The 16834-nt window shown below is 51.4% G+C and overlaps 1 pseudogene and 2 gene segments (V, D, J or C); all 3 read right to left on the reverse strand.

Annotated features, from left to right (window-relative positions):
• The window catches only part of LOC105521985, a 268074-nt gene that overhangs the window by 144790 nt on the left and 106450 nt on the right, over window positions 1-16834 (reverse strand).
• Window positions 1-16834, reverse strand: part of LOC105521983 — a 659966-nt gene that overhangs the window by 117371 nt on the left and 525761 nt on the right.
• Window positions 14842-16834, reverse strand: part of LOC105521987 — a 16762-nt pseudogene continuing 14769 nt past the window's right edge.

A 16834-nucleotide genomic window follows, 5' to 3' on the forward strand; every position in this document is an offset into this window, starting at 1 on the left:
AAAACTGCCTCCACAATTCATATGAGCATCAAACTGGAAACAGCTCTAAAGTCCAGCCACAGAAGAGTAGATGGGCAAATTACGGTACATTTGTACAAGGGAATACTACTCAGCAATACAAAACACAGCAACACCAAGGAATCTCAAAAACATCATCTACAAGAATACGTACTGCATGACTCCCTCTATATGAGATTCTAGAAGAGGCAAAACTAGCCTATAATGACAGAGGGCAGATCAGGGGTTGCCTGGGGCTGGGTGAGGGAACTTCCAGCAAACGAGTCACAGGGATTTAAGGTTATGGGAATGTTATGCATCATGATTTTGGATGCGGTGCACACATTTCTGAAAATTTTGCGGACATGGACACCCCCACCCCCATAGAGAGGTTATTCTCATATACAGATGGTATATATCGGATTATTCATCTCTCTTCCTCAACTTGCAAAACTTCTGGGGTGCAAGAGAGATGGGCAGGTGATTGTGGGTAAGAACAATTCTACAGGAATGGGAGAGACCCAGAAAAGGTATAAACGGTGCCAGCATCCTAATTATTATCATCAGTTTGTTGTTGTTTTTGAGATGGAATCTCGCTCTGTTGCCCAGGCTGGAGTTCAGTGATGTGATCTTGGCTCACTGCAACCTCCACCTCCTGGATTCAAGTGATCCTCCTCCCTGAGCCTCCCGAGAAGCTGAGATCACACTCAGCTCATTTTTTTGTATTTTTAGTAGAGATGGTGTTTCATCATGTTGGCCAGGCTGGTCTCGAACTCCTGACCTCAAGTGATCTGCCTGCCTCTGCCTCCCAGATAGCAACGCTAAGGTTGCAGAGCTCAGGAGTCAGTCCTGTGCCCCCGTCTCCTCCCTCATGAGGTTCCCCTGGCCCCCCAGGGCCTCAGCTTCCGTATCTGCACATCTGGGAGAGAAAGACACCATCAGGGAGGGCAAATCATACCTGGGAAGGGCCCGACTCCAGCAGTTTCAGCAGTGGCTGAAAGATTACGGTTATTTTTGCCATCATTACAATGAAATGTCCACTCCCCCTAGCCAACTCTACAATACTCTAACACCAGTGTCCAGCTGCTCCACGTGGATGCATTGGGAAGACAGCACAGGCCTCTTGGCTTAGCTCTGGTCACCAGGAGGGGGCAGGGAGGGACACCTGCCAAGAGGATGGTGGAGGGAGCCCACAACTCAGGAATGCAGGGGGCAGGACATGGGACAAAGGGCTGCCTCCACCCACCAGTGGAAGCCTGACCCTGAGCCTAAAGAAACTGGCCACCAATGTGCTGACCCTAGGGCCTGAAGACAGGTCCCCGAGTGGACCTCTCAAAGAGAGAGAGAGTCCCACATTCCAGGGCACGGGGGAACTCTGGCCATCTGGCAGCTGGAGGGGAGAGGGAAGGGCACAGCTGTCTGAGACCCATGAGGCTTTCCAAAAAGAGGTGCCAGGCCTGAGAAGCCACCAGTGCTCACAGACACCTGGTTTCCAATCTTGCCAGGGCAAAAAAGCAAGTGAAGGAAATCCTCTCTTCATGGGGCACTCTGCCTTGCAGTGTTGAGATCCCCGTGGGAAAGATGGCTTCCGCTCATCTGGAATGAGCAGGGAGGACTCCATCAGGCCCAGCTCTGGCTCTAAGCTGGGCAGCAGGCCAGCCCCAGGCTCCACCACCCCCTCTGGCAGAGGAGGGCCCTCAGGAGGCAGGAGAACATGATACATGCCCTGCTGGAATTTATTGAGCCTGCCAAGATTTGCAGCTCCTCCTCTGAGATCAAGTCCTGCCCTGATCAAAAGAAAAGAAGATAGATGAGAATACTATCAATAGGCCGGAGTCACCTAGCTGGCCTCAGGGATGCAGGTGGTACGTGTTCCGGGTTCTCACGAACCTATGAAACTCCAAATCCAGGCTGACATTGTGGCACACCACCACCTGCTTCAGGGGGATGCAAGGCACAAGGAGGAGCTATTGGCACAGCGTTCAGTTCCAGCAAGTTCTGACTTCTGCTAAAATTGGTTAATTGGTTGCTTTGCATGATTCAGGGCACAAAGGCTTTTCTGTCCAGAGTTCACTCACTTGCACACCCAGAGAAATGGACTCGGCTTGCTTTTTCCTAACATTTGCCTCTGCGGAATTAGCAGTGGACGTGTGAACTGGGGCTTCTGGCCCTGTCACGTGAGGAATACAGGCAGGGAGCACTGGGCAATGAGTCAGGAGGCCTGGTGGGGAGCTTGGGCATATCTGTTTTCCTTACTGGGCCTCAGTCTTCTCTTTAAAATGGGGTACAATCATCTCCTGTGGTTGATGTCATAAAATCCCACAAACGCAGTCTTTTTTTTTTTTTGACAGTCTCACTCTTTTATCCAGGCTGTAGTGCAGTTAGGCAATCTCAGCTCACTGCAACCTCTGCCTCCCTGGTTCAAGTGATTGTCCTGCCTCAGCCTCCTGAGTAGCTGGGATTACAGGCGTCAGCCACTATGCCTCGCTAATTTTTGTATTTTTAGTAGAGATGGGGTTTCACCATGTTGGCCAGGCTGGTCTTGAACTCCTGACCTCATGTGATCCACCCGCCTTGGCCTCCCAAAGTGCTAGGATTACAGGCATGAGACACTATGCCCAGTCACACAAACTTAGTCTTAAACAACAGACGCTGATTATCTGCTGGTTGTGGAGGTCAGAGGTCTGAGATGGCTCTCTCTACATGTGCTAACGTCATGATGTCTGCCATGCTGGGGTCAAGTCAAGTTCTGTTGAAAAGCCAGTGCTCATGGTCCGCCAGAGGCCAGGATGGGGCTGTGTGGTCAGCAGGAGGGTGAGAGATCAGTGAGCATCACCCCTGGCCAGGGTGTTCTGGGAGGGAAAGGGGGACTTTGTTCAAGTGGAAGCCAACAGTATTCCCAAGACTGGCCTTTGAGGGATACCCACTGTGAGCCCCAAATCCTCACCACACTTCAGAGATGCTTCCTGGGGCCAAGACTGGGGGAAGGCTGTTTCATTTCATCTGGGCCATGCACCACTGTTGTGGGCCTGCCCTGTGCCCAGTCCCGTGTTGGACTCAGGGCCTAAGTTTTCAGCGTGTGACCCGCCCTTGCTGAGTCCCGTCTGCTGTGCTGGGGAGACAGACATGCACACATACTCGGTCAAACACTGTGGAGCAAAACCAAGGGACAGGTCACTCCAGAGACGAGTGAAGTGGGGGTGTCTGATAAAGCTGTCCGGGGTAACTGGGAATTTTGAAGGTTCACCAGGCAGATGAGAATGTGGAATTCCAGCCAAGGGGAAAAATGTATACAAAGACATCAAGGAATCAAACAAAGTGTCCGTGTGGTAGGGGAGGGTTTGGGATTATAAGCAATTTAGTATTACTTAGGGGTGAAATCGCACGGGTGGACAGGGGGGTGGGAGATGAGGCCAGAGGTAGGCAGGGGTGGGTTAAGGGGTCTGGCCTTCGGACTGCAGGCACTGGGGATTTTCAGCTGTGGAGAGACCAGGTCCGCTGTGCATTTGAGAGCATCAGTGGCTGGGGAAGAGCAGGGGTTGGGGAGGAGACCAGCTGAGCACAGAACCAGATGCCTATGCTGAGATGTTGCCAGAGGACAAAGAGGCAACTTTCCACACTGAAAGGATGTCTGCCCAGTACAACACACAGGACACCAGAACCCACACACCACAACTCTGGACAGTTGAGAGGTGGGTCACTCCAAAGTACCAGCCAGGAGCTTCTTTGATGGAGGATGGGGCTACCATCCCCAGGCTGCCAGTCTGAGAGACAAGAGAGTTCTCGTCTTTCTCACAGTCAGCAATTCCAGCATTTGAGAGTCACTCCTTTGACTATGACCCTGCTCACCCACCCGCAATTCTGAAGGTCTGAGAGCTGGGCTTGGCAGAAGTGACCTGGAACCGAGTTCCAGGCTGGCTGCTGGCTAGCATGCACTCAGGAAAGAGCTGAATCTCTGTTTCCGCCTCTGTAAACATGGACATCTAGCTCCTGTACTGTGGCAATACTACTGGGTGAAGTCCCCCAACCCATATGGAGAAGGGGCTCAGAGAGGTTCCCACTCCCACATCCCTTTCGAATATGACTGTGTATTCTGTGATCAGTGTGGGGAAAACAGTGGGAATTAGAGCAGTGAGGTGGGTGCCAACACCTACTCCATCAGGCCGGTCTTTCTCCTCATCTCTCACCCTGTTCCCTCCTGCGAGGGGCTCTTCTCTGGCCAGTGAGGTGAAGTCCAGAGGAGAGGGGTGGGGAGGCCTACCCTGTCCTACCTGCCTTCACTGCAGAGCAGGGCCAGTCTGTGTGGCAGGTTCTGGCCCATGGGATGGGCCCAGAGCCAGGCAGTCTTTCTCACTGGGTCTGCCTGGGTGGGATCCTGGAGGCAGGGATGGCATCTTCAAGGAGAGGACTGGAGGTGAGGCTTGCGGAGGGGAAGGCGGATCTGGGGCAGGAGGGAGGGATTCCAGAAGCTTCTGGGAGGTGGACTGCAGGGAATGTGGGATCTCCCCAGAGAATCAGACATCCCCCTCAGGAGCTGGGCTGCTACGGGGGAGAATGGTGAATGCCTTGGCCATGGCCCAACAGGGCAGAGCTTTGGCTTTAGTGTAAACCTGAATCTCCCTCTACTTTTGCACAGGGTGTGGAAATGGTAACTGGGGCTCTTCTGGGAAGTAAGAGGGGGATGGACCCCACATTTCCAAGGGTCCAAAAAACTCCATCTCCCTCACATGTCCAGAGAAAGTGCAGCTTCTCTCCTTTGCCTGTAATCCTCTGAGTGTCTCCTGAGCCCCTCCCGCTGGGCAGTGGGCACAAAACGAGGCCAGGCCAGTGACATCAGACCCCAGATCCCTCCCCTCCTCCACTGCCATCTCTCCAGTTTCTGGGTGCTTGAGGGGACGATGTGGCTTATGTGGCCGCCTAGTGACAGGGGTTCTCAGGGCCTCCAGCTTGAGTCTCTGCCTCCTCACCCTCCAGCCTGCTGTACCCTAGAGGACCTGTGTCTGGCTGTCCTGGCTCCCACTGGCATTGGCAAGTGGGGGGCTGGCGACAGGTCTCCTGTGGACCCAGCCTGGCCTCAACTTGCCCTAGAACCTGGACCCTCACTCCGCTCCCTCTGTTCCCATGCCCCTGCAGGCCCCAACAGTCTCCCATCTACTTCTGGGTCCCAGAAATAACAAGCCCCTGGCCTCCAGCTCTCTGACCACATGGACCACGTTGCACAGGCTGGTGCTGGAGCAGTCTGTGAGGCCATCTCCCTCTGGGAAGCAGAATTCTGACATGGACCCAAAAGCTTTGTGGCTCTCTGTTGAGCTGATGGCCCAGGAAGCATCTCGATTTTAAAACAATAATGGCACCAGATGGGCAGAGCTGAAGATATGTTACACTACCGGGACATGCGAAGGTGGGCCCAGCAGCTGGAAGACCCCTGGACCCAGGGCAGTCTTCCCGTGGGGCCATGGGGAGCCTTTTCCCTCTCTCCCTCAACATGGTCTCCGTAAGCCCCTGCCTTTTTTCTTCTGTGAGCTGCTTTCTCTGCTTTTCCAGGCACCCTGTCATCGGCCAGAGCTCCTGGGCTCAACTCTCTCCTCAGTTCAAATGAACAGCTCCTCGTGAACGAGAATCTTGTTTCTAATTTCCAGTTTCCAAGCTGGCCCAGTGTGGGTGAAGTATCCACATGGTCAAGTCTTCAGGGTCGGACAGGGTCATGAGAGTACACACAACTGTGTCCACCAAGTGGTGCACAGGGCCTGAAACCCAGCCCGGCCTGGCTTACCTTCCCTGATGTGGGCCGGTTGCTGCTGAGAAGGGCCCCTCTCAAGTGCACACAGGCACAGTGGCAGCTGATGACAAATGGCTCCACTCCTTCCTGCCTTCATGCCTTTTGCAAGGTGACATTTCAGCTCATTGGAAGGTGGGAGCTATTTCCCCATCCTGCAGTCTGGTAGATGGCCTTCCTTATGATTTGTTTTGGCCGATACAGTGAGGCAGAAGTGATACCAGTTCTGAGGCTAGGCCTTATGTGCACTTCTGCCCTTCTGGAGACCTGCACTAGAGGAAAAGAGACCACATGGAACCAAGAGCAGCTGTCCCTGCTGAGGTCTCAGAAATGTAAGTGAGCCCAGCTAATACAGTTGAGCCATGTTGCCAACCCTTAGTGACCTCAGACTCACAAATGACCTCATCTCAGATCAGCAGAACCACTTAGTGGGCCTGGAGGCTCATGAAAAATAATAAATGGTTGTGTTTTCAGTTATTACATTTGGGGGAGTTTTGTTACACAGCAATAGATAACTGATACGGACATCCCAAAGACTATCTCTGAGTGTCACATACTAAAAATATGACTGCAGAAGCAGTTATCAAAGAAGCGGGATCTCACTGAGACTCAAACAGAGACCCCCAACTGTGGCTATGACCTCTCCAGAGAAGAGTCATAGTGGTTAAGATGCATAAACAGAGTCTGAAGGCAAGGTTCACTGTATAGCAGCCAGTTTCCAAAGATGGCCACAGGGAACCACGCCTCTTGGTGTTTCCACCCTTGTTTAGTCCCCTCCCACATGGAATCTGGACTGGCCCTAACCCTCACATTAACCAACAGAATGCAGTGAAGTGCCACTGTGCTAGTTACAGGCCTAAGCCTTAACAAGACCCAGCAGCTTTGGCCCTTGCATTCTCAGAATACTGCTGCCACCTAAGAAGTCTGACCATCCAGAGGGCATTGAGGGTGCAGAGAGGTGAGTGATAAGTCATCTTGGACATTCTGCCACCATCTGATGGCAATTGCATGAGAGACCACAAGCAGAAGAACTGTCCAGCTGAGCCCAGCCAACCCACAGAACTCTGAGAAATAACAACAAAGTGTTGTTCCAAGGCATGAGGTTGTGGGGTGGTTTGTTATGCAGCAGTGTGTAGCTGGCGCACTCCACTTACCAGCGAAGTGTTCTTGTGTGAGTCATTTGCATGAACTCTACTGCAATTTGCAAATGGGGGTGATTCTCATTAATCTAGGCCAGGAAGGTCTACCTCTTCACCCTGGGTATCACGAAGAGCAGCTTCAGAATGACACTTTAGTTCCCTCTTACGAAGCCATAAAGGTTTCAGAAATGTGGGGTTCAGTCTCAGATAACCCAGTAATATATCTTCCAAAACACATCTGAGAAGGTCCCTCCCCTTCTGAAGGGTCCTGGGCAACTCCTCATCTCTGGACCTTTCCAGGTCTGCCCTGCCCACCAGTCACAGCCTCATCTCTCATCCCTCACCGGCCCCTTCTCCAGTTTGTACATTTGGTAAAGTATGATTTGGTGCTCTAGCCACAGCTCAAATGCTGCCTCCTCTGACACCTTCCCTGTCCTCTGGGCAGGCTAGGGTGCTCTTATTATGTTCCCACAACCACAGCATCATGTGCTACAGCTGTCACTGTCCTGTATTACTGTCTCCCTAATGATGACCCTTTCCCTAATTATGACCCCAAAGAGCCAAGAGCAGCTCCTTCCACTGTGTGGCACTGAGCAGAGGGCCAGGTGCAGAGCGAAGATCAATAAATATTCGTGGTTGAATGAGGCCGAGGCCAGGGCTGCCTTCAGGGGAGCAGCATCTCCTAGGGAGACAGCCCCACCCCCAAACAGGGACACAGGTAGCAAGGCTGGGCTGGGGATGAGTGAATGTGGACAGTATGGGTCTGAAAGTGCCTGAGAGGAGAGGAGGAGGCTGTGAGGGGCTGGAGAGCCCTGAGGACAAGCAGAACTTAGGCCTGTCTCTGAGGGTGTGTGGGATTGCTTTCTGTTGCACTCAGATGTTTCAGTTAATTTTGGTCATCTGCAAAGTAGCCCATTAGGTTGTATCTGTGGTGCGTAAGAGAGAGAGGAAATCTGGCAGTTTTCTAGATTATATCCAATCCAGATGACCGGCTTGAACAATTCTAGGGCTCTTCCCACCACCAACACTCCCAACACACCCCAGTGCACTGCAGCACACACACAGGAACCCCCTCACTCTTTCTGCTATGCATTCTGGCTGCACTGAGTCACAGCATCTCACTGGCTGCCCTCAGAAGAACCTATGAGGTCACCAGGAAGCAGAGCTACTGCAGGACCCCAAAGCTTGAAAACAGGCATGAGAACTGAGGAGTAAGCAGCAGGGTCCAGGCCCCATTCCATGGCTTCGCCAGAAAATGTACACCCTGAATTCTCTCCAAATTACTACTCTGGAGCAAGCAAGGTGAGAACCATGTTGACAGCCAAGGATGTAACTCCCAGAATGAGCTGACAGGTCAACTTTGACTTCTGGTAACATAGTGACCAGATACCCTAAAATGCCATCCGCTACCTGATTGCAAGTAAATGTCTACAGACATAACATTATTGCACTGCCAACATCACAAGAAAGCCCTCCTTCCAAAAAAGAAACAATAAATAAAGCAAATTATCTGGAACCAAAAATGAACAACGAGCATTTACCTTAGATAATGCAAAATGCAGAGTGGTGGGTGGCGGAAGTGAACCTAAGATACCCACACCCGTGTGAGACCCTCAAAGGAGGCTACCCATCCCCACCAAGGAGAGGGTGGTTCCAACAAATCTGCCTACCAGCACAGGGATCCCTCTGGGAAATCTGGGTGTCCACTTCAGAGCTCCAGGTGGAAACATTTAATAATAATAATAATGTCCCTGGATAGTCTGCAACCATTTGCTCTCCTGCAGTGCTGAAGTTAAATTTACACTATCTTCATAAACAGGAAAATCCCAACTCAAGAAATTAAATTAAATTGGTCCTGGTCAGTGAAAAACTGGTAGAAGCAAACAGAAATTCTTTCTGGAGGAAAGCATCGCAATTTAGGCCTTCAGGATTCCTACAGATGAAGCACAACCAAATATGAACTCACACGCACACGCACACACACACACAGATGAAATCCAAAGAGACATGCCACCATAAGGTAAGACTCAATAGAAATAACAAATAGATTTAAGGCCACTGAGAACTGCTTGAAATAAATGAAGCGCCAGGCACGGTGGCTCCACGCCTGTAATCCCAGCACTTTGGAAGGACGACAATGTGGGCAGATTGCTTGAGCCCAGGAGTCCACGACCAGCCTGGGCAACATGGCGAAACCCCATCTCTGCAAAAATACACAAAATTTAGTGGATGTGGTGGGCATGTCTGTAGTCCCAGCAACTGGAGAGGCTGAGGTAGGAAGATCACTTGAGCTTATGAGATCTAGCTGGCAGTGAGCTATGATAGCACCACTACACTCCAGCCTAGGAGACAGAGTAAGACCCTATCAGGGAAGGGAAGGGGAGGGAAGGGAGGGATGACTGGAAGAAAGGAAGGAATAGATGAAGTCTATTCATCTATTTTTTCCTTTCTGATAGTCTTCCTTATTCCATCTAAGGAATTCCAGCTAAATCTGCCTACAGATTAAGGAAGATTTATAGAATAAGGAAGGTGATTCAAAAAGGAAAAAGGGTCTACTGAAAAAAAAAAAAAAGAGACCAGACAGATTTGAAAAATAACCAAATACACCTTTACAAGTGAAAAAATACAAATGTTGAAACTATGAATTAAACAGCTGAAGAGAAAATCAGCAAATTGGAGCACAGATATGAAAAAATGTCTTAGGAAACAACATACAAAGATGAGAAGAGAAAATATGAAAGGTAAGGAAGCTGGGGGGGTAGAGAATGAGTGAGTCTAATGTGCATCTAATCAGAATTCCTAGAATTCCAGATCCCTGGATGAGGTGGTACTATACTAAGTGGGGGCAGTGGGTGGGGGTGCAGTGCAGGACTGTTCCAGGCAGAGGGAACAGCATGTGCAAGGCCCTGACGAAGCTAACCAAAGCCAGTTGCTAGAGCTCTTTCTCTGTGCTGCCTTATGCAGGGCATGCTGGGGCACAGACAGGGCTTAAACTCTGTCCCTGCCCAAGCAGTAGGCAGTCTGGTGGGGAGCCAGCCACAATGAGGTGGACAGGCATGCTACTGCCTGGCCAACTCCATTTCCCCTTTGACTGCTAACTATACCTCTTCTCCCCAACTCTCAGGCCACATAGCCCAGGTAGAGCTAGCCCCAGTCCTTCATGCTTCAGGGAGAGACATGTGACGTTGGCCAGGTCAACCACAGCCAGCGAGGTCCGGTTCTGAAACTTGTTAGAACCATTGGGCAGAGGAAATTTCTGGTTCATCCAGGGTTGCTGACAGGGGAGAATGTTGGTCTGCAACCACCATGAGATGGAACCAACATAAAGAAAGGCCCCGTTTGAGCCCTGGATCCAAGTTTCCTGAAGATACCCTGGACATAATTACAGAAGTTAGTACATTTCCTTTTCTGTTTGGGCTAGTCTGAGCTGTTTTTTTTCTGTTACGTATATAACTCCTTGCTCTGTCCATGAAACAGAGGGAAATCCCAAAGGCTGGAGACCCCACGGGAGGACTTGGCCCAGCCTAGGGGTCAGTGAGCCTCCTTATAGGAGGTGATAGCCAGGGTGGGTCTTGATAGTTGCACCGGAGTTAGCTGGAGGGAAGAGGTGTGCCCGGGCAGGCTGGTGCAGGTGCTGGCCGCCTTCCCAGGAGTGAGGGCAGCTCACTGGCTCCTGGGCACAGTCTCTGCCCAGGCAGACTCTGGGCTCCCAGGTCAGCTCTCAGCAGTGGCTTCTGAGAGCCTCGGGGCTTGGCAGGAGCAGAAGGCCTAAAGAGGGGATGACTCAGAAGCACTGCGTAAGGGTAGGGTAGGCCAGCTTCCCAAGGGTCTTGTTTCATGAGCCATGTAGGTGTGAGGACCTCCAACCTCAGGATCCACTGAAGTATGTGAGAGAAGCTGTGTCAGGAGGTCACCACCCATCCTGTCCCTCCCTGGCCCCCAGCATGGCCAGTGCCATGGCCACACCTAGGTTGTGTCACCAGGCAAGTACAATGGGCAGGGCACAAACCTAGTGGGCTTAAGAGTATGCTTTCAGCTCTATAATAAAGTTTCAGCTCCTTGATGCCAGCTGACTTGACACCCACCCATGTTCAGTCTCTTGCAGATCAATCAGCTGATCAGTGGGCTGCACAGATCTCTGTGCCCTGTGCCTGTGTCACTACCAGCCCAGGCTCCCATGCCCAGCTTAAATGTCCTCTCCTCCAAGAAGCCTTCCCTGACCACCCAAGACATAAATGTTCCATCCTGCTTCTAACAACCCTTTGAACCCAGAACCCCAGGCTGAAATAGGATGTGGTTACTTGTAGGTATGCTGTATTTTCCTTTGGTTCATCTCTGAAAGGCAAGAACATCTGATAGGGTAAGTCCTAGCCAGAGAAATCAGGCCAAGGAAAGAAATAAAGGGCATCCAAATTGGAAAAGAAGAACTGTCTCTGTTTGCCAACAATATGATCTTATACCTAGAAAACACTAAAGATTCCTCCAAAAGACTCCTGGATTTGATAAATAAGTTCAATAGTCTGAAGTCACAAAATCAATGCATACAAATCAGTAGCATTGGTATACACCAACAGTGATCAAGCTGAGAATCAAAACAACTCAATCACCCCCCTTTTTTTTGCTTTGAGATGGAGTCTCACTCTGTTACCCAGGCTAGAGTGCAATGGCATGATCTCGGCTCACTACAACCTCCGCCTCCTGGTTCAAGTGATTCTCCTGCCTCAGCCTCCCGAGTAGCTGGGATTACAGGCGCCTGCCACCATGCCCAGCTTATTTTTGTATTTTTAGTAGAGATGGAGTTTTACCAGGTTGGCCCGTGCCTGTAATCCCAGCGCTTTGAGAGGCCGAGGTGGATGGATCACCTGAGGTCAGGAGTTCAAACTCAACCCCTTTTACAGTACCTACACACAAAAAGTAAAATGCTTAGGAATATACTTAACCAAGGAGGTGAGAGATCTCTACAAAGAGAACTACAAAACAATGCTGAAAGAAATCACAGATGACAACCACACATGGATACATATCCCATGTTCATGGATTACAACAATCAATATTGTGAAAGTGACCATACTGTCCAAAGCAATCTACAGAGTCACTGCAATTCCAATCAAAATACCAGCATTGACGGCACAGTGGCTCACGCCTGTAATCCCAGCACTTTGGGAGGCCTAGGCGGGTGCATCACCCGAGGTCGGGAGTTTGAAATTAGCCTGACCAACATGGATAAACCCTGTCTCTATTAAAAATGCAAAATTAGCTGGGCGTGGTGGCGCATGCCTGTAATCCCAGCTACTCGGGAGGCTGAGGCAGGAGAGCCGCTTGAACCCAGGAGGTGGAGGTTGCAGTGAGCTGTGATCGTGCCATTGCACTCCAGCCTGGACAACAAGAGCAAAACTCCATCTCAAAAACATCATCATCATTCTTCACAGAATTAAAAAAAAAATCTTAAAATTCATATGGTATCAAAAAAAGAACCCAAATAGCCAAAGCCAAAGCCAAAGCAATCCTAAGCAAAAAGCAAATCTGGAGGCATCACATTATCCAACTTCAAATTACACTATTAAGGCTATAGTAATCAAGACAGTATCAAAGCAGTGTCCACTGGTATCAAGTACTGATATCAAGGGAGATACACAGACCAATAGAATACAATAGAGAATCCAGAAATAGAGCAAAATACTTACAGCCAACTGATCTTCCACAAAGTATACAAAAACATAAACTGGGGAAATGACATCCTATTCAATAAATGATGGTGGGAAAATTGGATAGCCACATGTAGAAGAATGAAACTGGATCCCTATCTCTCAACATATACAAAAATTAACTCACGATGGGTTAAATACTTAAATCTAAGTACTGAACTTAAACATTCTAGAAGGAACCCTAGGAAAAACTCTTTCTGACATTGGCCTAGGCTAAGAATTTATGATGAAGGCTCCAAAACAAAATGCAACAAAAACAAAAATAATCAGGACCTAATTAAACTGGAAAGCTTCTACATAGCAGAAATAATCATGAAAGTAAACACACAACTTACAGAATGAGAGAAAATGTTTGTAAACTATGCATTTAACAAAGGACTAATATTCAGAATCTACAAGGAACTCAAATCAGCAAGAATAAAACAAATAATCCTGGATGGGTGCAGTGGCTCACACCCGTAATTCCAACACGTTGGAAGGCCGAGGCACGCGGGTGACTTAAGGTCAGGAGGGTTCAAGATCAGCCTGTCCAACATGGTGAAACTCCGTCTCTACCAAAACTATACAAAATTACCTGGGTGTCGTGGCAGGTACCTGTAATCCCAGCTACTCAGTAGGCTGAGGCATGAGACTCACTTGAATCCGGAAGACAGAGGTTGCAGTGAGCTGAGATTGCGTCGCTGTACTCCAGCTTAGGTGACTGCTGAGACTGTCTAAAAACATAAATAAAATAAAATAAAAACCTTTATAAACAAACTTACTCTTCTTAACAATCTTGGTGGTATGTTCTGTTTAATCCCTATTAACATACAAGGAAACTCGGGCACAGAGAGGCTAGGGTTACTTGTTCAGAGTCACACAGCCAGCGTGCAGCAGAGCTAGAAGTCAAGCCCAGGGAGTCCCTCTTAACCCTGGGCCATGACACGTCATCACCACAGGTGTGCAGTGAGGGGACTGGGGCCCAGGAAGGGGAAGGAACTCACACCTGAGGCCACACAACCAGGGTTCAGCCCCAGGCAGGCTCTTTCTCCACAGAGACAGGGCCGGTTTGGTCCCCTCCTCCCTTCTCCTGGTGACAGTTTTGCCCATGGGCATCCTATGGGCAAAGGAGAGGCTGAGTTTGTGGTTTGTGGGTGTGTTTCAGGGAGCGCAGCTTGATGGGGTCAGTCTTCGTGTGCAGAGAGAGGAGCTGGGTGGAAGCTAGCTGGATGACTGGCCTAGGCCTCCAGATGAGGGAAGGGGAAGAGAGGACAAAGGACGAGTCCTGGCACTGGTATTCCTAACAGAGACCCCAATCCCCAGGAGGGCCATGTGGGGTGAGGTAGGGGCTGCTGCTTCCCCCGGCTGGTGAGCAAGGGTTGGCTCTGGAAAGGTCTCCAGGAGCGGAGGAAAGCTGTTAAAAGACTGAGACCGCGCTGGGAGCGGTGGCTCATGCTTGTAATCCCAGCACTTTGGGAGGCCAAGGTGGGCGGATCACCTGAGGTCAGGAGTTCATACCAGCCTGGCCAACATGGAGAAACCCCACCTCTACTAAAAATACAAAAATTAGCCAGGTGTAGCAGTACATGCCTGTAATTCCAGCTACTAGGGAGGCTGAGGCAGGAGAAATGCTTGAACCCAGGAGGCTGTGAAGTGAGATTGCGCCACTGCACTCCAGCCTAGGTGACAGAGTGAGACTCTGTCTCACACACACACACACACACAAAAGATCAGACCCAGCCTCAGCCCTCTGTGTTGTACAAACTGTTCTCCCAGGGCATGCTTAAAGGGGCCCATGCTGGGGACACCCAGGTTGGCAGGCAGCTTTGTGGGCACTTCTGGAGAGGCCTCCCTGCCTGCAGGCCAGCTCTGGGGTGCTGCAGAACTCACTTCCATCTCGCCTATGGTGGTACTGTAGGCAGCCATGTTTGACACCATGTGACTATAGCTGGCAGTCACATGACCCCAAAACATCACAACATAGGTCAGCACAGAACCAATAGCTAGTGGCAGGAAACAAGGAGCTGAAAAGTGGATTCACCCCTAAGGACTTCAGCCTGGACATCCCAGAAGAGGCAGCAGCTGACAGTATCTCCTGGAGGTTTGAGGATGCAGGGATGCCTGGAGGTCTTGGGGGCCATAAAGAGCCTTGGGGAGTCTTGAGAATTTAGAGGGCCTAGGAGATGTTAGAATGACCTAAAGGGCCTGGGGGCCCTTGGGGATCTCTGAGGGACCTGGGAAGGCCTTAAGGGGGTCTCTGGAGGATCTTTTGGGCCTTGGGGGCCTGAGGAGCTTTGGGGAATCTCCAGATACCTAAAGGACCTTGGGAAGTCTTTGGGACTTTAGGGGGACTGGGGATGCAGGAGACCTGAGGGATGTGGGACTTGGAAAGCAAGGGGGGCTGGGAGGGCCATGGCAGGTGGAGCAGCACCCCCAGAGGGCCCGGGTCATACTGCGGCCATGGCCTGGGCATCGTGCTCCAGCTCTGGGGGACCCTGGTCATTCCCTCCATGTGATGGGGGATCCCAAGACTGCCCCAGCGTCCCTGTGAGGGTGAAGTGACCCCAAAGGGACAGGCTTTGCCCCCTGCTCTCAGGCCTGCATGCCTCACACTCCACTCCCACACAAACTCACCCCAAAGTACCTGAAGCTGTGGGGTCTACCAAAGGCTTTCTGGGGAGGTGGAGGAAGGAGCCCCATTGTGAGACATTCCCGTGTCCCCAGAGCTCTTCTCACACTGACAGCCACTCTCTTCACTGGTTTGTAGAAAGTGTCCAGAACGGTGCTCAGCACACAGCAGGTGTGAGCCGTCGTCATCACTGCTGTCACTGTCGTCACCGCTGTCACTGTCTTTCGGTTCTCTTTCCCAGGCAGCCTCTCAGGATCCCTCTTCTTGCCTCCAGCGACCTGGTGCCCTTCATGTCAGAACAGATGTGTCCTGCGATGCTCCTCACGTGAAACAGGAAGACCCTATAAATGAAAACAGGCAATCTTCCCCCATGGGGTTTATTTATTTATTTTTTTTTGATACGGAGTCTCACTCTGTCACCCAGGCTGGAGCGCAGTGGCACAATCTTGGCTCACTGCAACCTCCGCCTCCCGGGTTCAAGCGATCCTGCTTCAGCCTCCTGAGTAGCTAGTAGCTGGGATTACGGATTACAGGTGCCCGCGCCACCACACTTGGCTAATTTTTTGTATTTTTAGTAGAGATGGAGTTTCACTATGATGGCCAGGCTGTCTTGAACTCCTGACCCCAGGTGATCCGCCCACCTCAGCCTCCCAAAGTGCTGGGATTACAGGTGTGAGCCACTGCACCCAGCCCATTGTGGGGTTCAGAAGTAGCTCAGCACAGCAATTGGTGACTGCCACCCAAGAACGCGGCACAGAGGAAAAAAAAGTCCACAGGGAACAGGAGGCGGTGTGGAAATCACGCCCCACTTGTGGGGCCAAGGCCGTGAGCAGCCACAAGGGGGCCCCAGTGAGCCCAGTGCAGGGCAGGTGGAAGGTTAATGTACAGGTAAGTTAGGCTGAGAGACACATGCGTGGCAGGGTCCCCCGGGGGCAGCAAGTGGGGGCTCAGCTCACCCTGGCTCCTGGCAGCACAGCGCATAGCGGGCATCTCCTCTGCCTGAGACAGAGGAAGGGCACAGCCTGCAGCCAGCAGGTGTGCCAGGATCCTCCCACCTGGGCTGGGGCCTGGAAGGCGAACACAGGGCAGCTGAACCCATTGCAGAGCAGGGCCCGAGGGCTGGCTCGGGAGCAGGTGGTCACCGGCTGGCTCTCAGCAGGCCTCCACCCATCCTCTGGGTCCCTCAAGCCCTTCCCAGGCCTCCACCCTCCGCCGCAGGCCACACCTACAGCCTGGGCCCTTCTGTGCTGAGGGCTGTGCCCCTGAACTGCCTGGGCCCTGGAGCAGCGTTTCTGGGGCTTCGGCCCAGGAGAGCTGACTATTCATGGCTACCCTCACACCACACTCCTTCTCCAGGCTGTATGGGGCAAGAGGAGGAATCTGAAGGAGGGCTGGGCTGGCCTTGCTGGTCATCAGGGTCGCTGATCTCTGGGGATCTGGCTGGAGCTACAGGCTGAGAAAGGACAAACTGGTGGCAGGGGCCAGGACTGGGTTTCTGGTGGACCAGGCCACATTCTAGGGAGGTCTGTGCTCACTGTATCCCTTGGGACACAAGCTCAGAGTGAGGGCCTGAGTCATCCTGGCCTGTCAGGCTGCCTTCCTCAGTCCC

This window comes from Colobus angolensis, unplaced genomic scaffold (assembly GCF_000951035.1).
Source record: "Colobus angolensis palliatus isolate OR3802 unplaced genomic scaffold, Cang.pa_1.0 Scaffold415, whole genome shotgun sequence".
Lineage (NCBI taxonomy): Eukaryota > Metazoa > Chordata > Mammalia > Primates > Cercopithecidae > Colobus > Colobus angolensis.